A 25711-nucleotide genomic window follows, 5' to 3' on the forward strand; every position below is an offset into this window, starting at 1 on the left:
TTACCACAAGACCATTAAACGACAAAAACACACAGTACTGTTATTTTAGATTGTAGAATTTTGCTTAGTTCTCGCAGGGCAACGAAAGTGTTGCAACGATGTTGATGCGATGAAGTTTTTGGTGCAAAGAAATAAAGACGTGAAGATCTTCCAGATGCGGTACGCTTCTCCGATGTTGCGAGAAGACTCGACTCGATGCTTCAGCTGCAGCGGCGACACACTTTACGCGATGCGACGACAGCGGCCTTGGCAGGGACACTCTTCTCCGACGTTACGAGACGCTTCCGCTCGATGCGATGTTGCAGCGGCGACACCCCTTTACGCGATGCGACGACAGCAGCTCCGACGGCGGCACGCTTCTCCGTGGATGCGAGGCGCTTTTCTTGATGCGGTGCAATGCGACAACTACAAGGGCTGTGATGGCGACACGCTTCTTCGGCGTTGCGAGACACTTCCTTCCAGCAGCGTAAACCGGAGGTAAAACCAAGCAGGTATGTGAAGTCGAGCGGCGTTTAAATACTCGCTTCCTCCACACAATGAAACCTCTAGCATGCTTACAACAGTGAATTTAGTAACAGTGGCTAAATCTGCTTAGAGCTCATTAATGGCCAGTTTGCCGTGCAGCACTGTTCTATTTTTTCAAAGGCTAATTGCTAGCTACCATTTCAGTACAATATAATATTATGGATTGGTCCACAGTTTATATATCCTCTTTGTTGTCAGAGCATCATCACCCTGGATCACCCTGGATTAGAGCCAATATTGAAACCATTGTTGGATCTCAACTCTCTCACTGCCATTTAAGTCATGTGGCTTATTCCAGGTCACATCATCAGTAAAGGAGCAGGCCTCTTAGTGAGGGATCAAATACTTCTTTATACTTAGAGAGTGAGTACTCCAATGGTCTGCATTTAATCTGTTCTCTTTCTTAGTCCTCAACATTGCAAGTGATGGCTCTTTAGGTATTACTGCCTATTGGCTGACATATGTTTGGTGTGAACCCCACAGAATTACTCCACAATTTTAGGCGTAGTGTTGACTCCACAACTCTAGATTCAATGTGAATGGGGGCAAAATGAATCCAACTCAAGGTACTGATGGAGGGAGATGATCATTCTACTGGACCCTGCCATGAAATGTATGAGAACTAGTTCGGCTGAAAAAATAAAATACTTCAGAATGAATCTTGTTAAGACATCTAACGTTCTGGAGAAAATCTAAGAGCTTAGAAGTCCAAAGCTACGCTTCTGCATCTCTGAATTAGGACTATGTAATCACCTGATAGTAGCCTCATTTTTGTTACACCATCCTGGCCAAAGTTTCAAAGTTAATAATCCTTATTGACTTGTAACATGAAAACAGAGCTCAATCGGTGTGTTAGTACAGATAGTCAAGCATTGCACAGTTCACTGGCAATACTATAAAAAGCTTCAAACTGATTTTTCTTCATTGCAGGCATCATGAATTTCAAACATGGCTCAAACTAAGATAGCAGCCCATGTGCAGCAGAGTGTAGAAGCTGGAATAATCCTAGGTTTCTAGTTTGAATCAATTCTATTTGGCAAATGTTCCTTTCCACTGTTATATGGCCTACTCTTAGTCTCCATTGTAGCCTATTTTTCAACTTAACATTATTTTTTATGGTGGTTTGCACATGTTTATCTCTATTAGCAAAAATGTCCTTTGTACCAATTTTTCTGGATAGGCGTGGTTTCCTTGTCGTCTACGCAGTTAATTCCAGGTCGTAAATTTAGAACATGCTCATAGGAGATGACTTCTCTGCTCCAGTCTAATAATTCTGCACCTCTGGCACAGTTCAATAAGCGTGCTGTTTTAGTATAAAAATATCGTCCATACTGAAGTTGGTGAGAGGTTAACTTTTGGAAGACTGGTCGTGGAACGCTGCTTTGACCAGTGACTGAGATGCAGCTTGGCTGTCTCTGACCTTCATCCTGAGAAGAAAGATAGCCATGTAGAAGAAGTCTCCAGGCTTGCCCACCCAAAGACAGAGTGTATTCCTTAATGCACAAAGGTCAGTTTACTGACATACAATACCAAGATATGGGGTTGGGTCATTCCAATAGTCTGGCTGCTGGAAGGCTACTCCCAATATGCTCTCTTTAGCATGGAGCTATTAGGAATAGTTTGGAGAAATATTAGTAAAATTATGAACAATTAACATGGATGAATTGTTTCTGTTTTTCATCATTCTAATAATGCCTATTGCAATGATGTGTCTCATCTTTTTCTTAATCACGTTATTTCTACAAAGATTAGAGCTTTTCAATAAACATTTGAAAATTCAAAACTGTATAACGTCTTTGTGACACTTTGGGCATGCATGAGTGACAAACAAAAAAGTAGTTCTGTTTTCACAATTTTCTTGGGAATCTGGAGTCATGTTCTAGGTTATTGGGACCATCTATACCTTTGAAGGCAATTTTGTTGCAGTTCTGTGAGCTAGTCAAACAGACCAACAATTTCTGATTATATGGTAAGACTCAGTCCCTGATTTATGGAGTCCTACTAGATTTGTGGGAACCATGTAACCATTTTCTACAGTGCATGGGACTTGACAATGACAGCCTGTCGGACAGTGCCCCGTACCTCATGGACCTCACCTGATAGTCCCCTTGATCCGCCCGCTCTTTCTTCCTTCCAGCCCCCTGATGTTCGTGAGTTCTTCGACCCAAACGAGGGAGAAGACGAGGATTGGCCATTTCCTCCCACCCCTTCCTTCAAGGGGGCGGAGTAATGCATCCCGGAGACCAACAAGAAGAAGCCACCCGATGACGAGAGAGAGACGTCAAACCCGGAAGAAGACGAGTTCCGACTGACGACGACGCGAGAGCCGGAGAGAGAAGCCCGTCGAGAAGCCGGGACCAGAGGAGAGAACCAGAAGAACCCCGAGGAGGACGCAGCGCCCAGCCACGGCCCCGGGGGAGGGTCGTGGCTTGAACAGGTGCATGCCAAAGTTCGAGGGATTGGGAGTGGGGTGGGGACGAGGAAGACAGCAGGATAGGAAAGGGACAGGGTCTTAGACCTACCGGGGAGACTCGAGAGTTCCTTGCCACTTCACACGCCTCTGCCCCCCCTCCTCTTTATTTGGTGACGGTACTTTTCCCTCCACTTCACGCTGACACCCTTATTAGTCACATATTGTACTCCAACACGGGTGTACCCCTAGTCCCATGCTGTGGTACCCGGAGCACTGATCAGTGCCTTTTTTTGTCTTTTCTTTCCCATATCCGGTTCAACACCCAACAAGAGGGAATCCAGGCCCACCCTGACAACGAAGGGACGAGTACCAGTTTTCCTAATCTATCCAGAGGAAGAGCTACGCCGACGAGCACCTCCACCCATTTCTTTTGTGTTTTCCGTGATTAAAATAAATACGGGGACCCAGCGCCCATTCCAACCATCACAGTGGTTCGTCTCTCTCTCAACCCTGACAAGTGGCGAGCCAGATAGGAGACATACTCCATTGCACGACTAGATGGAGGCCTTAATCCAACATTTAGCCGAAGGGCAAAAGAAACTGGAGTGGGCCATGGAGAGGCAAATGAACGTTGCCCAAGCTGATCGGGACCTGTTTAAGGACCTAATAAAGGGGCAAATGGACGCCCTTCTGCGTGTAGGGGAGGAAGCAGCACAGGGAGGTGGAGCACCTCGAGGAAGCGAGATCATCCACTCTGCACCCACGGTCTCCTACAAAAGTACGTCTCTGGGGAGGACCCCGATGCATTCCTCCTAAATTTCTTTTTAGCCCCTTTGTTGTCTGGTGAGGCACAGGCAGCCTACCAGGTTGCCAATGCGGGTGGAGTCACACCCTACGAAGAGGTGAAGGCTATTATCCTAGATCACCTCGGAACGGACTCAGAGACCTATCGAATGCGGTTCCGGAAGGAAAGAGGGGCTCCAGGGGATAATCCCAAGACATTATACTTCAAGCTTAAAATGGCAGCGGATAAATGGTTGAAACCCACCGAACGCAGTAAGGAAGAGATCATGGAGTCCATTTATCTTGAGCAATTCGTGGAGGCATTGCCCTATCCCACACAGAGGTGGCTGAAACAGCATTCGAACCTGACACCTGAGCAAGCTGTGGAAACGGCGGCCTCATATTCCAGGGCTCAACCTCGCCTACCCCATGTGGAGACAGAAAGAACCTCCCGGTTACATTCCGCCCCTCGGAAACCCTTGTGACCCATCCGAGACGCAGATAAGATACCACCCCCTCGAGGCGACCCACCTCCCCATTGGGGACCTCAATGTTTTGACTGTGGGGGTTGGGGCCACATCGCCAGAACTTGATCTAAGAAACACACCGATGAGCCCATGGATGTCAGTTGTATACTCCGCAGCCTCTTCTACACAGCAGAAGTGGGCCCCTGCTTCTACGTAAGTGTTATGGTAAACGGGATTCCCATAGAAGCCCTTCTAGATACGGGGTGTAGGCAATCAGTAATACATGCAAGTTTAGTGGAAGAACAACAAGTCACTCCAGGGGGGAAGACATATATTCGATGCGTCCATGGCGATGTAAAAGAGTATCCCACAGCAACCGTCTCCCTGACATATCAAGACAACCCTCCCTCCAAAATCTCCGTTGGGGTTTTGACCACCCTCCCCGAACACCTTATCCTCGGCACAGACAATCCGTCTTTCATGGCCCTTATACAAGAACAAACAAGGTTAAACCGTTCCCTCATAAAGACAACAGGGGGTCAGACGGCCCTTCTTACCCAGGAACCCTGGCAGCAGGATACACGTTTCCAGTGGGCCCAGACTAGCGATCCAACCCTTGCCACCGCCTGGCAACAAGCCCGAAATATCGATAAGAACAGCCCACCACTCTATCCCTTGTTTAGGATAACCAAGGGGTTTTTGTACAGAATTGCTAAGGAAGGCGAGACGCCTCAACTACTAGTACCCCAGCCGTTTAGAGAACAAGTCATGTTTTACGCACACTCTCACCTCTTAGCAGGGCATTTAGGTCCGGAGAAGGTGACCCAGAACCTCCTACGATATTTCTACTGGCCGGGAATACATGCCCACATAAAAAAATATTGCCAGGAGTGCCCCATCTGCCAAGTTAAAAACCCCTACCGGCCACGAGCTGTTCCTCTCCAGCCTCTACCGGTTATAGGAAAGCCATTTGAACGTGTCGGAATGGACCTTGTAGGGCCTTTACCCAAGACCACCAAGGGACACCAATATATTCTAATGCTGGTGGACTATTGCACCAGGTTCCCAGAGGCTTTCCCGCTCCGCGCCCCCACCACTGCGGCTATCGCCGATCGCCTGCTGGAATTCTTCTCCCGTGTCGGGTTTCCTCGTGATATCTTGACAGATCAGGGAACCCCTTTCCTCTCCCGATTGATGAACTAAGTGTGTGCCCTCCTGAAAATTAAACAGATAAGAACCTCAGCCTATCACCTCCAAACTGACGGTTTAGTGGAACGGTACAATGGGACCTTAAAACTGACTCTTAAAAAGATGTTGGCCCTAGAGGGACGGCGTTGGGACCAACTCCTCCCGCTTGCCTTGTTTGTCATACGGGGATAGGTACAAGCGAGTCTGGGTTGTTCCTCGTTTGAAATGTTGTACGGACGACAACCCCGAACCTTACTAGAGATAACAAGGGAGGCATGGGAGGAGGGACCCAATGACGCCCGGGACCTTCTGGAATATAGCCAACAGTTGAAGTCACATCTAGCTAAGTTGCGTGACCTAGCCCATACCAATCTCGAAAAACAACAAGAAAAACAAAGAGTTCAGTACGATAAAGGAAAGAAATGGCGTTCTCTTCAGGTGGGGGATTGGGCTTTGGTATGTTTACCGAAGTCCCTGACCTCTGTACAGAAGGAATGGAAGGGACCATATAAAGTAGTGACAGTGTTTGGGAAAACCACCTACCGACTAGCAATCGGACCCAATCGAACCCAATCCTATCACATTAATTTTCTAAAAAAATGTTTAGGACCCCTCCCTTCCACCCACGATAGCCATCTGGTCCAGCTTCCTAATGCCACAGATAGCACCCTAGAACACCTGGTGGTAAATGGACTCCTGAGCCCCTGGCAACAGACCTCCTTGTTGAATAGATTACTCCAATTTGCCCACGTGTTCTCAGATCAACCCGGGAAAACCTCCTTAGTTGAACACGCCATACACACCATCCCAGGGAAAGTGGTTCGCCTGCGACCCTACAGAATACCCGCTAATCGTAGGATGGCTGTGACGCAGGAAATCCACAACATACTAAAGATGGGAGTCATAGAACCCTCCCACAGCGACTGGTCCTCCCCCATCGTCCTTGTTCCTAAACCGGATGGCAGTATCCGGTTCTGTATTGACTTTAGACAGGTGGATGCCATCTCCACTCTTGACGCCTATCCCCTACCTAAAGTCGACGAGCTCATAGAACAGTTAGGGTATGCCCACTACATTACCACCCTCGATCTCACAAAAGGGTATTGGCAGGTGCCACTATGTAAAGCAGATCAAAAGAATACGGCCTTCACAACACCCGACGGCCTTTTTCAGTTCACTGTCTTAACCTTTGGGCTACAGGGCACCCCGGCCACCTTCCAACGGCTTATGAACCATATCCTAAAACCCCATCAAGGGTACTCACCCGCTTATCTGGATGACATAGTCATTTACAGTACGCATTGGGAGCAACACTTAGACCACGTACAGCGGATTTTGGAGGCCCTGGAACAAGCAGGACTACACGTAAATGCAAAGAAGTCAAGGGTTGGATTTTCCAAAGTCAAATACTTGGGGTATCTCCTAGGCAACGGTTGTATCGAGCCACAACAGGAGAAAGTAAGGGCAATAACCGACGCCCCACTTCCCACCACAAAAAAAGGGGTACGAGCTTTTTTTGGGTCTCTTGGGTTATTATCGGCGCTTCATTCCCCATTACTCTACCCTCTCGGCACCACTTACCGATCTCCTAAAAAAGGAAGCCAAGAACAATGACTTGTTATCCCCTTCCCATGCTGTACGGCAAGCCTTTTCCGATCTAAAAGCCGCCATCATACAAAGCCCTGTGCTTCTTTCACCTGACTTCTCCCGACCCTTCCTCCTACAGACCGAAGCTTCTGAGGTTGGCACAGCCGCAAACTATTCCCTAGGGAGCTCTCCTACCCTACCCTCGAGAAAGAATGTCTGGCCATCAAATGGGCGGTGGAGAAACTAAGGTACTATCTGGAGGGTGGTAAATTCACCCTGTTTACGGACCACGCACCCTTGGTCTGGTTGGTTTGGAACAAGGGTAATAACCCTAGAGTGATGCGTTGGTTCATCTCCTTACAACCCTTTTCCTTTGACATTCACCACAGAAAAGGGGCCCTGAACGCTAACGCCGATTTTCTTTCCCGCTTCCCCGTCCTCCCCAAACGGGATGACTCTAGGAGAGGGGTGTGTTGGACAGTGCCCCGTACCTCGTGGACCTCACCTGATAGTCCCCTTGATCCGCCCGCTCTTTCTTCCTTCCAGCCCCCTGATGTTCGTGAGTTCTTTGACCCAAACGAGGGAGAAGACGAGGATTGGCCATTTCCTCCAGCCCCTTCCTTCAAGGGGGTGGAGTCACGCATCCCGGAGACCAACAAGAAGAAGCCACCCGATGACGAGAGAGAGACGTCAAACCCGGAATAAGACGAGTTCCGACTGACGACGACGTGAGAGCCGGAGAGAGAAGCCCGTCGAGAAGCCGGGACCAGAGGAGAGAACCGGAAGAACCCCGAGGAGGACGCGTGCCCAGCCACGGCCCCGGGGGAGGGTCGTGGCTTGAACAGGTTTGTGCCAAAGTTCGAGGGATTGGGAGCAGGGTGGGGACGAGGAAGACAGCAGGATAGGAAAGGGACAGGGTCTTAGACCTACCGGGGAGACTCGAGAGTTCCTTGCCACTTCACACGCCTCTGCCCCCCCTCCTCTTTATTTGGTGATGGCACTGTTCCCTCCACTTCGCGCTGACACCCTTATTAGTCACATATTGTACTCCAACACGGGTGTACCCCTAGTCCCATGCTGTGGTACCCGGAGCACTAATCAGTGCCTTTTTTTGTCTTTTCTTTCCCGTATCCGGTTCAACACCCAACAAGAGGGAATCCAGGCCCACCCTGACAACGAAGGGACGAGTACCAGTTTTCCTAATCTATCCAGAGGAAGAGCTATGCCGACGAGCACCTCCACCCATTTCCTTTGTGTTTTCCGTAATTAAAATAAATACGGGGACCCAGCGCCCATTCCAACCATCACAGTGGTCCGTCTCTCTCTCAACCCTGACACAGCCTCCATGCAGCCTTCTTGCCTCTACACAGCGTTCTTGTCAACCTTCTACACCTTGCATCCATTTTTGCATTATTTTATAAGATTTCTGGATTTTTTATAGTTATGATCTATCCACAAGAAGCTACAATGTTTTGTACATTCAACTGGAAGATTACATTTATATCAACTCATGTTGAAACCGCGGATAGGTCAGAATTCCTTACACTGAACAGGAAGGGGATTAATAGATAGCATTTGAAAGCAAAGCAAGGTGGCTAGGGAGCATGTTCATGGTCTCCCTTTAAAGAGGTATCTTGGAACATGGTGGCTAGCTAGGGGACATGTCATAGGAGTGCTCCAAGAGGGAATGAATTACCCATTTTTTGTGAGCGGAGTGTCGTAGAAGGCTGCATTGTGGAGGCAGGAGGAAAGGCATTGAGGAGGAGGAAGCAGTGAACTGTCCTGATTCGAGCATGCAAATGTGGACCAGCCCCAAGAGTGGCAGGTTCCTTTTTGTAGAACACAGACGCTGATCCCTCTGGATGGGCATCATCAGGTCAAGTGCTGGTGCCACGCAGTTGTTAGGATCTCTTTCTGGGGCCTCAGATGTAAAGGCAGTAAAAGCAAGTGTTCAAGCTTGCTTGCACCTGAGACTTTGTTCGAGTGTGACCCCAAAGCTCAGGAGCAAGATTTAGAAAGAGTGGTGAGGAGCACATGCAGGCTGGTGAGCCCGACCATGGCTAATATGGATGCTTAGGCAATCCCCTTGTGTAAGAGGAAAGGAGTCATTGAGATGCTTAAGAAAGCCTGCTGGGGTAAAATTGAGTACCTGGCAAGTGGAAGTAGCAGATCCACCCTCAGAAGTACAATAAGGGAAGGTACTAACACTGTGAGCAGTGAGCCTACTTTTGAAATCAGGTCAGATGTCTCCCACATAACTTTAGAGAGACAATGGGAATTAGGTAAGCAGATTGAAGAATTTAAATACTTAGGCACCAATGCTCAACTAAAGCTCCCAGCTACACTAAGAGTGATGAGGATGTGGCCAACTGTCGAGCCAGATGCCTGCTTTCCAAAGGGGCTCCTGTCCTCAACCCACCTAATCCCTCATTATCCATCCATTAACCCACCCCCGCAGTTCTATCAAGGCATATTTGGGTGCTGGGAAATGCAGGGATACCATAGAGCCATTATGAAGTCCTCCAGTTGGTGGCAGATGGAATAGTGAGGCAAGGCCTGGCATGGCATAGGGAGCCGCGGCCACACATCAGGAAGACGAGTCACCAAAGGAGCAATGAGCGGGCCTGAGAAGCTGTAAGGAAAGCCACCCATGGGCAGAAGTAAGCCAGAGCAGCCTCTGCGGTGTCTAGAGTGGGGGCCGACGCAGTCCTTGGCTCCATGGAGCCCCCATGGAGAAGTAAAAGTGCAGCAAGGCCTGGCACGATGTTGTGAGCCCGACTGATTCCACGCGGGAGCGTGCATCCATTAAAACCCTCTTTAATATGTACGGGGGCACTTGAAGGCTAGGATCATTTGAACAGCCTCTACAGCAATTACAGTACGACTTAAGGAACTCCTTAGCCCATATCTAAGTTATAGCTGCCCTTACTTAAGAATCTATTATTTTAACGTTGAATGGGACCGTTGCTACATATACTGGCCCTGAGAACTATATCTGAAGAAACAAGGTCAAACATATAGAAGACATACTGCGTGGCCATTTGAATTGATAAAGAGGCCCCTGGGGAAGTCGTGGGATGATCACCCGACCCGAATATAGATTGCAGCATACATCACCAATATTAGGTTTTAACTGGTCGTTTTTACAAGTCTTTTTAAACAATTTAAGAGAGTTTATCGTTTGGTCTTGAGAAAGATGGAGATATTTTACATCCATCGAAACGCGTCGACGCCCTATTAACTACATAATCCGTGAACACGGGTGGTGGTGAACGAGTAGAAATTATAAAGTCCCAGGTTCCATGCCTCATGCACTGTTACATCACGGATATGTACATTTTAAAGACATATTTTGTTTGTCTGTCTTTCACTCTCTTTCTTCGTTTTTTACTGTTTTTGTCTATTGCAATTGGATTGTATAAATGATTGTTTTCTATGATTATTGCAAGGTATAATTTCAATGAACTTTCTGTCCCATTCCATTTGTGAGTTTGTTAATAAATTAATCTACACATTTTTATATAGAGAATTTTATTTTACTCTGTTTATCTGTTGATTATCTATGGTCCAATCTTCCCTAGTATGAATGAGTGAGTTAGAAAGGTAAGGGAGAAGGTTTGAATGAAGTGTATAAATCGAAGTATGTTCGGATAATACAGTTTGGCCCAAAGGATCTTTTCTCTTATTCACCCCACAGTTTTGCGCCAGGAAGCCAGCAGTGGGGCAATGAGCAGGTGCAAGGAGCCTTTAAAAAAGCTGCCTGCAGGCAGCAGCAATTTGGTCCGTCCCCGAAGGGACCGGAGTGGGGCATACGCAGTCTTTGACTCTGTGGAGCACCCAATGAGTGAGTGGGTGCCAAAAGGGATGGAAGCCAAGACAGCAGTGGCCGGTGCAGGTAAACATGGTCGGCAGTGGGGAGGGGTGAGTTGTATGTCAACAGACGAAGGAATGGGATTTATTCATTTATTTAATTTGCCCTTTTCAATCGTCAGTCGACCCCCCACCCCGCCCTACGGCGTTTACCTGCAACAGCTGCTGCTGAGTCAAGAGAGAAGGCGGTGCCATTAAGGACATTGGCCAGTGTGCCAGATTGGCCTGTCGGAGATGAAAAGGCACTCGGCTGGGCTCCTGCACCGAAGGTCAGACATCAGTGATTCCAAAGCAGAGACGGGGGGATAGAGTGGTGCAACAGGTGGCAGACCCCTGATTGCTTTGGGTGTCTGACGAAGTTGCAGGGCCACCCACAGGAACTTTCTGAGGTGAAGCAGCATAAACAAGGCTCGACTAGGGCAGGTGCGGAAGAGCTCCACGTACCTAATGCACTGCAAGAAAAGATGAACAGCGACTGGCCCTGGGAATCCAGCATTACTGGCAATCACTGCCAAGAGACCAAGATGCCTGTGCAGCCCAGAAGGGGCCAAAAATAAGTATAGGAAATACAAAGCCATAACTTAGGGGTCCCACAGATGTGAATATTCCCACAGCAGAGTGAAGGGGAGATGACAAGATAATTGGACTGCAGCGCAAGACACATCAAGTGGTCAAAAGTGGGGGTAGTGGCTTTTGAGTCCATGAAGGTGGGTGCATACAGACTGTGTGGTGCCCACAAACATGCTACACGAGAGGCCCAGCAAGTGAAAATGGAGGCAAACTAAAGATGCACTGGGGAACAGATCTTAAAGACATTGCCCAGAAGGAAACTTGCCTCTGAGAGCCAAGCTTGCCCCAGTGGTAAAGGGTGCTCGAGACTTGGCTCCTACGGAGAAGTATACCACACATGGCCTTGGATGAGACCTGAGACAGCTGAGGGAACAACGGTGGGAAAACCGTCAGGAAGCAACAGAGATCTTGTCCAGGAATGACCCCTTGCTAGGTGGCAACTACCATTGTGACCTTTTTGACTGCAGTGCAACCTGTGATCAACTGAGATGACTAGGAGCAGGGGCGCTCGAGCAGCACACAAAGCAGTTGGACAAATTCTTCACTGTCCCCCATGATGTGGCTGGAAAAGCAGAGATTAAGGGGGCGAAGACCTCAGTGGATTTTCCCGCAAAATATGGAGCGACATCCATGCTCAAATACATAATGGTGGCAATCAAGGGGTCCGGGGTTCCCTGGAGAGAAGAATTTACATGGTCTCAACAGAGCTCACACTAGTAAGGGTGAAACTCTGCAATATGAGTACAACAGTGAAGGAATCAAAAGTCTCAATTACGTCCCTCAAGGCTGAGATGGAGACCCTGAGGAAACAGATCAAGGAACTGTGCACTACCACAGATGTCTTAGGGAATAGTTGAGAGATTTTAAGGGATGCTTGAGAGAGAATAATATTCATATGGTTGGGGTCCCTGACAAGGCAGAGGGCTCAGCAGTGCACCTCTTTGTGGAAGACTTCAACCTCAAGGTCCTACAGCACTGGGGCTTGTCGTTTCTGTTGAGTGAGCTCAATGATACCGGGCACCCCGCCTGAGCTGGGTGTGCTGCCTCGCATGATAATTGCCTGCATTTTCAATTATAGAGATCACAATGTAATCCTCCAAGCAGCTCGCCATGCCCCACTGATCAAATATGAAAATGCAGTCATCAGTTTTTTCCCGGATTTCTTGCTCCAAGTACTGCAACTACGCCGTAATTTTGCAGAGATGAAACTGAAATATTATAAGATGTTTCATGCAAAGCTCAGAGTAGTTGCAGATAGGAAAACTTGGCATTTCACAACTCTGGAGGAGGCATGGGAATGGCTTGATGGATGGAGGCCGACCAAAGGGGCGCAAATGCAAAATCAATCCTGCTGGCAGCGATGTGAACACATCAATCCAGACCGCAGAGTGGAGACAAAGGGGGCGCAACATGAACAGCAACCAGCGCAACAACAGGCCTCGCAAGACACAAACCAACTGGGGACAGCATTGGCTATGTTCATCCAAACGCACTGGCACTTTAAATAGGCATGTTCAATCTAGACCATTGACTGGCTAAACTGCACTGATCATGTTCATATCCTGAAGCACCGCCACTTTAAATTTGACATGATTTTCTGGGCCTAACAAGACATCAGGATCGAGAACTGGGCGTGGTCCCCCTTTCATGCTGTATCGTCAGCGAGCTCAATGTTAAAGACTGTACATTCTGTAATAACCTATTATTTGCTGTAGAATCTGAAAAGAAGGATGGATTTTATGTGTTTTTTAACATAATGGGGATATTTTTAAATAGTGAGTTTTAATTAACTGAACAATAAATTACTTACTTACCTACCCCATGTGCAGTGTATAGAGTACATGTAGTAGAATGTGTGGCGCATGTGTAAACTGTGCCTAAATTACAGGAGTAAGATGGAATGTACAATGAAGAACACTGAATGTTCAAGGCTCTCAGGAGCTAGTTGCTTAGTTTTTCCAGGTCTTTGATGGGTGAGGTGTCCTCCTCAATTGCTCTTTTACTTCACACTTAACAAGGTGTTGGTGTTTACTTCCTAAAGAGTGTGACTACTTTTTACACTGGTGACGATCCATGAGATTTTATTCCAAAGTATGTAAAGGAGTGAGGGCATCTCGACCACAGATTTCAGGTGGAGTAAAGAAAAGTGTCTCAGAAGAAGTGGACACTTACTGTGTGGCCATTGGAGCAGGTCTGCATAATAGCTGAAAGGAGAGAGACGCAATAGGGGGCTCACCCCACATCTGCGTTGCTGACCTTGTAGCTAATGAGCCATGCAGCTGTGAGTCAAATGGTTGGTCAAGCTGGATAAAGGCCTCAGGCAGCAAGGTACTATGACACAAGGGGTTTAGGTGTCTATAACAACAATTACTGGTAGAAACAACCCCAAATGCTTACAGCATTGCCATAGAGAATACGTTGAGTTTCAGTCTGCCTGACACCCGTTCAAGCCCTAGTTCCTGGACAAACAAAAACAGGTCTGCATGTGTCGCACTGCCATTTTAGGTGGCTGGGAACTTAGCCATTGATTTAGTGGGCAGTCAGGTGCATCTTGAGTGCGCTGAGGGTGCATCTTGATTGCATTGTCTGTCACGGTGATAGACACAGCCTTGGGGGACAATTGCTTAGCTTGCATCACGCATACATTTTAGGCTGCTGGAAACAAAAGCCATTAATACAGTGTGCCCTTGGGTGCATTTAGGATGGATTGTCTGGCACGATTACATGCACACCTTTGGGAGGCATTAGAGCTAGCATGCCTGTGAGGATATGGCAACACGATGAAGGACTTTCACCCTACGTATATTTAGGTAATATTCCGATTTGAATCTAGATTTGTGTTAGGGGGTCTTGCCAGTCATGGTGACAGCCACACCGACATCGGTATAACAGTGTTTGCGTCTTGACAGTGCAGGAGCAACAGTGAATTGTCTTGTGTACTCCCTGTTCTCGATTGGAAGCTTGGTTTAAAGGTCCTTGTCTGTCATGCTGACAGGCACACCTTCATCAGTATAACAGCAATAGTGTGTTGGCAGTGCGAGAGCGCGGTGCAGGAGCAACAGTGTGCTGTTTCGCATAGTACAGGAGTACTCTAACAGGCACATCTAAAAGGTAATTTAGGTGTGTTCAAGCAACCTAGTGAACATAAACACCAGTTAGTCAGGGTGACATGCTCACCTCTGCATCACTGCGTGGTATTTTAAATTCCTGTTAACACAAGGAGATGATGGACAGAGCACTGAAACTTTTCAGACACCCACCCCCAATATTGACCCTGTTCCTCATGGGAAACGTCCAACCCAAACTACTAAGCCAAGTCTTCCCTGGACTGGAAACAAGCATCCTGGGACTGGGTTTGGGATAACACCCCTCAAAACCAGGCTAGCTTGAATACAGTGGTAAAGTGAGCAAGTGACCCACGCCTGGGCATATCCTGCCAACTTAGAGTGAACAAAGCAAACTCAAGGAGATGATTAATGGAGCGCTGAAGCTTTTCAGACACTCACCCACAGTCACAGATCTTGGTTGAATCCAACATCGTTCTTTAGCTCACCTCGCCATCCCAGTTCAGACACAGCCATCTGCACATCAGTCTTGACCCTGTTCCTCATTGGAACAGTCCAGCCCGAACTGCCAAGCCAGGTCTTCCACATATGACACCACATTCTTCAACAGGAAAAGCCCCTTTTGAATTAATCAAAGGAAGTGCTCCGAACACAGTTTTGTGCCCAGGATGGATGTCTTGGGACACAGGGATAAAAACAATGGGTTAGGGAGCGATCAGGAACTAAGCTTACCAAAGAAAAGTGTATTTTGATAACAAGAAATGTGTAAAGAAGAATGTGGTAATAGTAAGATACTGGGTCAGGATAAAGGCACCGGTTGGCAACTTCCTTGGTCAAAGTTCACTGAACCAACTTTTGTGGTCAAATTCTATATAAATACTATAAAAACAGACAATGGCAGGGTATCGAACAAAAGTCATATGGTAGTGTTAAAGAATAAAGTAGGTGATGAAGTATAGAGAATGAAGAATGACACTATGGACACAAGAGGAGGGCTCTGTTCAGGATGGGAGAGAAATGTTCAAAACAGATGTTTAGTTTAGGAGAATGAGCAGTCGTAAATACAGATATCCTACACATCTTAAAGATTATTTTAGTGTAGTGTGAATCTATGATCTGTTAATAACTCTGAAAGAAATACATACCGTTTCAGTTACAGCACTACGTTTTTTTACATTTTGTATATTTAGTCTATAAGACATGATCTTATTTGTAGTGAAGTGATTTCAATTTTGTGTAGTTCTGTTAATCTCTATTTCTCAGGTATCATATTTTAGGAAGTGACAATTGTGTATTCATGTTTACTATGTTTAAAAAAGGGAGAGAAGCATATTATATAGTGTACATGTAATAGAGTGTGCAGTGTGTGACTAAACTGTGGCTAAAGTACAGGATTGAGATGGAATGTAGAGCGTGGAACACCGAATGTTCAAGGCTGTCAGGAGCCAGCTGAGAGTTGCTTGTGGCAGTGCGCATGGTGTGTGATGGGTGAGGTGCCCTCATTAAATACTCCTATGCTTCACACTTAACAAGGTGCTGGTGTTTACTTCTTAAAGTGTGTGGTTACTCTTTACCACTGGTAGCATTTCAATTGCCCCTCCTTCTCCTTCGGTTACCTGTTCCTGCTGAAATAAATTATGAAACACAATGAGGAAACCTGAAAGGAATGTATTCACTTTTTTCGCTAGTTATTCCTGCTATAAAACATAGTAACGACTGTTAGTGTTTACCTTTGTAAGTGCTGGGATACATCAAGCGTTTCCGTGTGGCCGTTAACCATGAACAAGTCCTTCAAATTCAACTTTTTTTTCTATCATTCACCTTCATTTCTTTGAAAGTCATTTAATCACGGTGAGGATGTAAATGTCCCATTTTGTGACCACTCGCACCCTCCTGCAAAACTGAGCATTTCTGAGCATTGCCACACATCAGACTCGCTTGTCAGAAAACATTTACTTATTTCCAGTTTGCATATAATTTTCTGACATCGTCTAATGGGAATAATTTCAATAAAAAATAATTCCGCCAGACAGCTTTCTTTTTATTATGTAGGTCATCCCTTTTCAATTAGTACGTTTATTGCTGCACAAAAGTACATGTATTTTGCTATTACCTAACGGGGTGAAGTGCACAGGGCAGGCATCGTTATCCGCCAGCTCTTTTCTCTTCCTCCCTCTCCTAGTGTTACACGTGCATTGCTCACCAAGGGCAGGAAAAAGCCTTTCCAGCCAACTTGCTATGTTTACAATCAAGTAACATGGCAGCCAGACCATTACTTATCAACTCACCATTAACAATTAATGGATTAACCATGAATTATTGAGGAATTAATGTTGAGATCCAGCTGCGATGCCCCACTTCACTTCACCGGGGCGGCAGGGATCATTTTCGGCTCGAGCTGTTGATCACTTAGCATCTCTATTCGCTCTCACTCTCACATCGGAGCTTCCCGAGGCAGAAAAGGGAAGGGCTTTGCACACTAAGGGGCATATTATCAAGCATGGAGTTAAAATTATCGCCGCTTTAGCGGCAGAAAACTGCCGCTAAAACGGCGATAATGGGCTTGATAATATGCTCTATGGAATTCCAATTGAAGCTCAGGTTAGATGTCCTTCACATCTAATATGGAAAACTGGCGTTTTAGCGGCAGTTTTCTGCCGCTAAAGCGGCGATAATTTTATCGCCTGGCTTGATAATATGCCCCATGGTTATCATAATACTGAGTTCTAATCCTCCCTTTTTCACTCAAAGTTCCAAGGGGCATATTATCAAGAAACGGCGTTAAAATTATCGCCGCTTTAGCGGCAGAAAACTGCCGCTATAGCGGCGATAATGGGCTTGATAATATGCCCTTGAGAATTCCCATAGAAGCCCATGTTCTGGTGTCAACATCGGCTTCTATTGGAATTCTCACGGGCATATTATCAAGCTCATTATCGCCGCTTTAGGGGCAGTTTTCTGCCGCTAAAGCGGCGATAATTTTAACACCGTGCTTGATAATATGCCCCTTAAAGCGGAAACATGCGGTGCATTAAAACATCTGAAAAAAGACTTTGGCATCAACATTTGTTTTCAAATGAGTCAATTTAAATATTTCTTTATTGATTGTAAAGTTTACTTACATCACTAACAAACATTAAAAACCCATCATTCTCCGAAAGAAACAAATAACAGGGACGCCAGATTCATCTTATAAAGAACCTAAACAAATAGTTGGGAGCCTTGACTTTAGGAGAAACCACATGAAAATCCCAAATTAAAAAAATAGCAGTCTCCTACCAAAAATTCTAAAGGGAGATATTAGAGATGGAATTAATTTTAAAGATTATTTGAAGTAGTGTATGCTTCCTTTCAACAAGGAAATAGATTATTTTCTTACAGAATTCCTTGGTAGTGTCCAAGTTCAGCAAATTTAGTGCACTATGGGGGATATTCATAAGAACGTGTGATAATTATCGCAAAATTAGCTTTACGAAACTTTGCACATCGCAGTCTATCGCGGTAAATTAGCACCATGTTAAAGTTGCATTCTCAACCCGGCGGCACCATGCGATAGCCTCACGATAACATGCCAAATGACTGCGTAAAAATTAACGTGTCGGAAAAAAAAACGCAAAACACAAACGCGAAAAAGAATGCGATGTGGCCAACCACAATAAAAAAATCAGCAATAACCAGCGACAGGCCTGCAATTCCCACATGTCATGCAGGAAAATGCTCAGTAAAAGCACCGAAAAACACAAACAAAATAATTGAAACTACGTAGCACCATGGAGGAAGCCGGAGCAAGTACAGAGGACGACCAGAACCCCACAAGCCCCCAGGACGACCGCCTGGGACCTAAGGGTCATGGAAGGGCAAAGAGAAGAAAACCAGGAAGACGGGGTTCAGTCCGCAGAAAACAGGATCATCATCACGAAGGTGATAGAAAACCACCAACAACTGTTCGTCACCTCCAACGTGTCATTGGCAAATAGAAATGTAATATGGTAGTCCATCCTGGACAAGGTGAATGCAGTCGGAGTGAGGAGAAGGACAATTGGAGAGGTCAGGAGGCACTGGAATGATGCAAAGCACAAAACCAAGAAGAAACTCGCTGACAACCATCAGGCAGCAATGTAGACTGGAGGTGGCAGTCCAGCAGAACACCAGGAGGTGGATGAGATGGAGGAAATGGTGTCCACAGTCATCAGTGGGGAGACGGTGGCAGGAGTTGAGGGTCCGTACACTGCTCGACATGACCTGACACACAGTATCAGGGTGAGTACCGAACAGGGACTGGGGAACAGGGGGAGATGGACACAATGGCACACATGCACAATTAAGTAGAGCACACTGCGCCCCCACAATGACTCTCGATCATGTCCCTGATCTCCTTGGCACACTGCAGCACAAATACAAACAGTAAGTAGGCCCCTGTCCACTATGAGCACAAAAGGGTCCCTCCCCACACAGCACCAATCTCACAACCAACCCATGCACACGTGTTAAAACCAGCAAAGTTGCGTGTCTGTGGGCCACACTGACAATGCAAGTGACACTGCATGACAAATAGCATGGCTGCAGTCCGATTATCATGACATGGTGCACGCCACAACACTGAGGTGGCTGAGTGTGGAACACATCCGGAAAGGAGCAGGTCACACTGAAACATCCACGTGCACAAACAACCCCTGACATCAACAACACATCTGCAGATAAACCATGCCCAAGAGTCCAAAATCCGAACAAGAGGCAAAATTAGCCAAGTATGTAACATCTCAGCACTGTAGAAGCACAGAAGTCAAAGGCACACCGCCTCAAAGGGAAAAAGGGAAGCCAAATCACAGCTGCAGGGGCTACTCTCCCACAATGCAGCACACACACATAGCAATAACAGCACATCAACATTGACGACAATGTGGTACAAAGTGCAACACTTTCACTACAGAACAGAGGACACAACTAGTTCCACTTGTGCATAGAAACTGGCCAATCACATCTGGCATAGCAGGAAACTGTGAGATGATAATGTATGTTTACAACCTCACATCCGTGATGTAGTTCAAATGTCCACTGTCCCACATCAAATAGTCAGCTCCTCCCGAACAGTCACAATGTACATTGTCATGCAGTCTGTATATAAACTTGAACAATGCATCAACATACATGTCAACACAATGTTAAAATGCATCTCCCCTTCACATTGCAGAGGGACAATCAACACCTCCTGCAGAGCAGACCAGACAACTCATCAGTGATGATGAAGAGGACCTCCACACCGTCGACACCGACACCCTACAACAGCTCATTGACAGCTACGTCAACCCACCTCCATGACCAGGGCAGCCAAGCTACATCGAGGAGACCCCACCCCCTGCACAGACCACACAGCAGGAAGCACCCCCAACCACGTCTGCTCCCAGAACCTCACCGAAGAACAACTCGCATTCCAAGGCTAGGTGTTAGACTGCCAGAAGGAGGTGGCTAAACAGGTGCGGGTGGGGTTCGAACTCATGGCAGCCAAACTAGATGCCATATGTGGGTGTCTAAGTCCCATCACGGACCACTTACACTCCCTAATGGACACCCACAGTTCACTCCATGATGTCCAACAATCCATGCCCGACATCGCTGGAGTCATGACTCTGAGAGGAGAACAAATGTCTAGTTAGAGTGGCCTTAACGATGTCAGCCGAGAGTTGGCACAGTTGGAGAGGATGCATGCAGAAAGAATGGCTGCCACGGATGCACACCAGCGAAAAGTTGTTGGTATCTTCCATGCCCTGCAGATCCTCATCATCGCATTGCTGCCACTAAGGCAGTCGCTGATGAAAGCTGCTGGTACTTCTACACACACATCTCCGGCCCCTGGTGTGTCAGTGGCACACAGTGCTGCAGGCAAAACATCAGCCCCCACATGTCGGACAGATGACATAGAGGACAAAGATGCGGGTGATTCCACCTTTCTATTAAGAAGGAGCCGTAGCAAACTTCTCCGCCATATGACAAGTTTCAGCTTGGTTCTGCCCTCTGCAACATGCCCTGTAACAACACCTCCCACTGTCCCCCGAAACACTCTGCGACACTCACCTTGTGCCTCGACATAGGCTGCCATATTTAGTTTGCTTACCAATGACACAGCAATCAGACTGCGGAATGTACTCTTCCTCTTCCAATGTACTTGTCAATCCCTAAATGACTTTGGCTGGCCCTCCACTGGGCTACAATGTAATGTGGGGTTTGCATGGCCATGTACTCCTCCAGCTCCGACACTCCCTCGAATGTGAATAAAACATTAAAATTCACACAGTTGTGTCATGTCCATAATCGATCAAGTATGAAAGCATGGATAAATGTAAGGACATTGATTGCACAAAAAGGTACACCCTGGGAAGTTAAAGCAATGCGCATGTTTGACCGTGACACACATAGGCAGTGAGATGACTGGGAATGTGTGCACTAGCTGTGGCCTCATTGTTTTGAAACAACAATCGCGCAATTTCACAACTTTGCCCCACGCAATGTTAGAAATAGGGCTGTGTATGAAATGTCAAAGTTGTTGGCAGGCCTAAAGTAGTGTCCACCATCACATTTGACAACAGAACATCTCTTTGCATACCTACTCACACTCAACTGGGTGGACACAGCCTGCAGTGATGGATCACATTGATCCATATGGCAAGAAGTTGGACACCATACTCACATTGCTGAAGACACGTAAGAAAACAGGTCTATCAGCAACTATCCCAATCACAATGTCTGGCTCACAGAGGTGGAGCTGGCATTAGGGACTCACCCCTAAGTGAAATGCGTCAGTCAGTCCCTCACTGTGTACGGACAATGCTCATTGAGGCACACAATTTGTCATTCTAATCAGCCCTCATTACAGTTGAACACTAGTGAAGTTGCGTAGACTTAATTAGAATGCGCATGTCAGTACGGGCAAGACATGGGCAACAACATGCAGACCAATGCATCAGACACTAACAGGCAGCATTCGGGCACGGTACAGTTCCACTTGTCAGGCGTTGTGCATGTGCCTGAGATGTTCTGCCATTGCGTTAATGGCTCTCGTAGAACCAGCACTCTTCTGACCTGCGGCAGTTATGTGGATGATATGCCGCAGCTCGGAGCAATGAGTCATATGTGTGAGCAACGTTTGGACGTATGGGTTGTTGTGTACGTAAGTGTCAAGGGCATTCCATGCAAGAGTACCTCGAGCAAGGACTTCAGTGTGTAGGGTGTGGATACGTTGGTCTTTCATTAGCGCTGTGCGTAGTGTTGGAGTTGTCATCATCTGCTATGGTATCTCTCTCAGGGGGTGCCAGCCGCATGCAAGACCTAAGTCAGAGGTGCAGATGTCCTTCCGCCTTTGTATTGAGACAAAGGAGCTTTCATCCCCAATATTAGTCTGACTACTGCTTGCATTCTGGGACTGTGATGTGGCTTTCGTGCTGCAATTGAGGCTAGGCCTTAGGCTTATGGTGCACCAATAGGGATACACACACAACAGTTGGCATGTATGAGCCAAAAGCCCAAGCGGCCTTGCGCTCCTTGTACACTCCCTTTGTGCGCGGCCGGCCTCCGGGTGCATGCAACATTGCAACATTGTCGATTGCGGGCCGTGTGGCGCTGACTCTGCAACAGAGACACATGCATCAGTTGGTTTCCTGTCCAGCCCAGAAATGAACCACGCCCAGACCCCAGGGATAATTATTCACACCCCTATGCTGGCCTGGCGTACGCCTACCCAGCCCACTCGGCTTACGTATAAAGGGGACAACGACAACGGTATGTGTATCAGTTCTTCCCCACTGCTGGAGGTGACATGACTGCGTCCACCTGGCATATCACGAGACTCAATCATAAAGGGTCCGTGACTTGCGTTGCACAGAGTTGCGGCCGGCATGAACCTTCCACCATAGGATGGTGACTTTCGGTGCACTGAGGTAGGAGCACCTTAAGTGCTGAGCGGGTGTGCAGCCTGCGATGATGCGCCATCCTGGCGGTCCGGACTGGTGAGGATTTGTGTGAGCTCTGCTGGACCTCAGTGTAGGCCTGAGCCAGCGGGCAGCACGGGCCTACTGCCACGTGACATTGCCTCACGGTTCACAGAGTTAGTGGCACCTATAATGCTGAGCAGGTGTGCAGCCTGCGATGATGCCGTGTGCACTGATGTGATCTCTGGCATTGCGAAATCAAGACCCAGAATCACGTGTATGACCTGGTGGCCCGCGGTGCGGGCTGCATGATGTGGAGGCTGCCAAGGTCTCGGGCCCCGGGCTTGGAGCTTGCACCAGCACGTGGTGGGCCCTCTTGGAGACACACCGGTGGCGGAAGGCGAGCTGTGAGGCTTGGGTGCGCAGGGGCGGGCAATCACTGCTGGGTAACGGGAGGGGCTGGGGTGCAGCAGCCTGTGTGCGCAGGGGCGGGCAAGCGGTGATGGTGTGTGCAATGATATGAACTCTGCCATTCATAAATCTGGACTATGTTTCAGGCAAGGGACCTGGTGGACTGCAGTGTATACCGGCACGTGGTTGGAGACACACCGGTGGCAGCAGGTGAGCAGTGATGCCTGGGTCCGCAGTGTCGGCACTCTCTCTCCCTCTCCCTCTCTTCCTTTCACTGTCTCTCTCTCTCTCTCTCCCTCTCTTTCTCCCTCTTTCTCTCTCTTTCTCTCTCTCTTTCTCTCTCTCTTTCTCTCTCTCTCTCTCTCGTTCTCTCTCTCTCTCTCCCTCTCTTCACTGTCTCTTTCTCTTCCTCTGTTTCTCTCTCTCCTTCTCCATCTCTCCCCCTTTCTCTCTCCTTCTCTCTCTCCCTCTCTTTCTCTCTCTCTCTCCCTTTCTCTCTCTCTATCTCTTTCTCTCTTTCTCTGTCCTTTGATGAGGGCATGACACACCTTCTTATCTTGAATTTTGTCTTGCAGGCTGTGAATTACAGATTGTCCAGAGAAGACCCGCAATGACTCTTCCAAATAGTTGTTTTGAGTTAAATTTGAACAAAATAATTGGTTTGGAAATTCAAAGATGAATGAATGGTTCTCCTTTTTCTGACCACACATGAATTTTAATTGTTGTAATTGTGCGACATCAGGCGAATTGTTTTGTTCATGATTTTGTAAAGTTGATGTGAGATATCTTTGTCAGGGGGGTGGGTCCTGGGGGTGGTGGCGGTGGGTGTTGTGGCTCTTTTGGGTGTCCGAGCTGCATGATCAGTATCTCCATGGCATCTATTGTTCTTCAGGTGTGGCTGTGGTCTGGGCTCCCATTTTTGGTGCAGGTTATCGTCCGACTTAATACCAGGAAAGAACAGGTGTTAATTCCTTGCTGCTAACGCGCCTTATCAAATGTTTTGTGATCTTATCGCCGATCTGGCTGGTCGTTGAGAATGTTGCGAAGTGGTGTTGTCGCAGCTTTTTGCATGGGAACGCCTACTCTGCATCTCATTAGCGATAGTTGCCGGTGTCATCCGTGGCTATGTTTTTTGCGGCTGCTATCGCAGGAAATCTGGCGATATCGGCTGTTAGCACCAGCTTGTGAATAGGGCGATAAATCTATCGCTACTTTGAATGCGATAAAGTGCCGCTATCTCGGCGATGAGTCCTTGAGAATATGCCCCTATATGAATCTCATGCTTATGCACCAGATGTTTAATCCTTCTTGAATGGACATCCGTAAACTTGCAATAAACAATTTGTATGGTAAATCCATTTGATATCTTATGCCACATCACATTTATCTTTTTTCAGTCAACTCTCTACCATACCCCATACTGCCAAAATAGTTAAATGTAGCCCAGTTATATAGCAAACATTTTTGCATAAACCTCAGGAAAGATAGTATTATCAAGATAATATTTGAGCTCCACCATAATAACCAATAAGATTTAAAACAACATACATTTGAATGCATCGTCGATTTAGGAGTTTGGTAAATGTATTCTTTCTGCATGCTCATTTGTTCTTTAGTTTATCTTTTTCTGTGTTGCACCTAATAAGGGAATCGCTATATTATATCTATAAAACTTGCTAGAGGATGATGCTACTCTCACTTTCAGTTTCCATTCAGCATGTGCCTGCTCATTTGCTGCACATACTGCAACTACATTGTGAGATCCCTTTCACTCTTTTACTGAGAATTTCATATAATGGGCTTCTGCTTTATACCAAATAGGGAGCACACCTAGCTCACTATATATATGCCAGAGGACAGGGGTTCTTGGCAGTAGTCTCAATAAATCATGCTAAAACTTATCATCCATCAGTGAGAGGATTTGGAGCATTTCTAAATTCTGAATTCTAAATTTGGAGAGGTGTGGTGCAGCGGCCAGGGCAGCTGACTTCAGAGCAGAGGGTTCACGGTTCAATCCCCGGCTCCGGCGGCAGCTCAGCTCAGCACCGTGTGACTCTGGGCAATAGCTCACTTACAGCCTCATGCATCAAGCCAAAATCCAGTCGGTAAAATACCGATTCGCTAATAGCTTCCGGTATTGAGTTAAAAATACCCAATCCCAATGCATCAACCCAAAAGCAAAAATCGCTATTTAAGGAATCCTTAAATAGCGATTCCTTAAATAGCGATAGCATTTAAGGATTCCCAAATTGAGATTCCTTAAATGCAATGCATCAAAGTTAAAAAATTAGCGATTTCGCTAATAGGGGGAGCAAATTACCATGAAGATGAACTGCATGGTAATTTGCTAAAAGTTTGAAAAATGCACTTTTGTGCATTTTTCAAAGTTTCATGTTGCGCACACACATGCCCTTAGAGCATGTGTGTGTGCAACATATGTGCACATATCAATTTCAGGGGTGCAATAGAGTGTCATTTTGACACCCTTGCACCCTTGAAATTGCATGAGCAATTTGCGAGAACCTACTGGTACTCGCAATTTGCTCATGCAATCTCCAATTCATTCCTATGGGCCTGGAGGCCCATAGGAATGATTGGGACGGCATTCCTTAATTGCTACTCGCAATTTGCTAGTAGCAATTAAGGAAAGTTAAGGAATCGCTATTTGAATAGCGATTCCTACATGCATAGCCTTTTGCTATTCCTTATTAGCGATTCCTTATTTTTCGCTAATGAGGAATCGCAAATGGCATTGTTGATGCATGTGCCCCTTTATTTCCACGACGGCCCCCAGCGCCTTGAGACCCGTAAGGGTGAGTAGCTGCGCTATATAAAAACGGACTTACATTTTATTTATTTTTTTAAACTTCAGCAGCCATGTATCAAAATTAAGGCAACGTTGGCTTATAT

Source organism: Triturus cristatus, chromosome 5_1 (genome assembly GCF_964204655.1).
Source record: "Triturus cristatus chromosome 5_1, aTriCri1.1, whole genome shotgun sequence".
In the NCBI taxonomy this organism is placed as follows: domain Eukaryota; kingdom Metazoa; phylum Chordata; class Amphibia; order Caudata; family Salamandridae; genus Triturus; species Triturus cristatus.